At 34.2% G+C, this 1,554-nt stretch overlaps 1 long non-coding RNA gene across 1 annotated transcript; it reads left to right on the forward strand.

Moving 5' to 3' along the window:
* The first annotated feature begins 443 nt into the window (after window positions 1-443).
* LOC139119637 (uncharacterized) lies at window positions 444-769 on the forward strand. The gene is made up of 2 exons (XR_011548963.1): window positions 444-529; window positions 698-769. It is a non-coding gene; the product is annotated as an uncharacterized lncRNA (long non-coding RNA).
* The last annotated feature ends 785 nt before the right edge of the window (window positions 770-1,554 follow it).

Raw genomic sequence — 1,554 nt, forward strand, 5'->3', positions numbered from 1 at the left:
GAACTCACTGGAAAATCTCAATCTCTTGTCGGACATGTAACATGTAATACACGCAATATCATCTACGTCATTATCTGTGATAAGTGTAACAAATTATACATAGGCGAAACGAAACGTGAACTCCGTATCAGAATTAATGAACATTTATACAGTATCAGAACTCATAAACATACTCTAGTAGCCCACCATTTTCATGAACCGGGCACAACATCAATAATTTTCGTTTCTCTGGTCTTTGTAAAGTGTATTCAAAAGCAGATAAAATAAGAAAGCAGCTTGAACTTCATTTCATTCATAAGCTTGGTACTCTGTCACCCAACGGCATCAATAAAAAGGACTGGTGAATTAAGTACAGTTCCTATAGGTTTTCAAATCCGCTTCATCTACAGCTAGGGAGTCCTTTCCTCATGTCTGTAAGTTGTTTTTTCTGGGGAGCCCTCCCTTCATTGTATTTCGCGCCATTGGCTTTGTACGATCCGGCCGGTCAACATCGCTACTTTTAGACTGAGTGTTCACTCGTCTTCTGTTTGTAAGTTCAAAACTTTTTTCTTCTCCGTCTGTATAGTTGATTTTTAACTATAGTTCCTTTTATTAACCAACAACTCAGTTTTTCGAATAGTTTTTAATGTTTTACGCCAGTGTTGCTCTTTTTCGTTTTTACTAGTCCCATATTTACTGTAATTTTGTTGTTTTTTAGATTCCTGATGAAGATTCCCTGTGTGGAATCGAAACGTCGAAGTTTTAGAAATAAACTCTATTTTGGAACAGAGTCTTGTTTTTTCATCCGCTCAATACTACTCTCAAGACCAAGTTTCATTGCCACCTAGTACCTGCTACTGTAGTTGGACTGACACCAGTTCTAAAAACAAACTTAACTTTTTTATTTAGTGACATAACTCTGAAATGCATCAACAAATTTGATGATACATGCAACAAATATTAACCTGATATATATCTAATTGTACGGAGAAGCATTTGGTAGTGTCATGTTAATAAATAGCTCATTTAGATATTTTATGAAGTTTTGTAATTAGTCATAGAACTCTGATATAACTGCACCAATTTGTTGAAATCTGCTGCAAATACTGATCTGACCAAAGTCTAATTGAGTTGTAAAGCATCTAGTAGTTTAAAGTCATTTAAGGGTTCATTTGCATATTTAATGAACTTAGTAATTAGGTATATAACTCTAAAATTACGGCACCTAATTCGGTGAAACTTGCTACAGATATTGGTCTGATTAATATCTAATTATACTGAGAAGCATTGGGCAGTGTCAAGTTAATAAATAGCTCATTTGCATATTTTATGAAGTTTTGTAATTAGTCATACAACTCCGAAATAACTGCACCAAATGTGATGAGATCTGCTTCATAAATAGCTCATTTGCATATTTTATGAAGTTTGTAATTAGTCATATAATTCCGAAATAACTGCACCAAAATTTGATGAAATCTGCTGAAGATACTGATCTGACAGAAACCTGACTGTGTTGTAAAGCATTTACTGGTGTGAAGTCAATTACGGGTTCATTTGCATATTTAATGAACTTTG

This window comes from Ptychodera flava, chromosome 20 (assembly GCF_041260155.1).
Source record: "Ptychodera flava strain L36383 chromosome 20, AS_Pfla_20210202, whole genome shotgun sequence".
Taxonomy (NCBI): domain Eukaryota; kingdom Metazoa; phylum Hemichordata; class Enteropneusta; family Ptychoderidae; genus Ptychodera; species Ptychodera flava.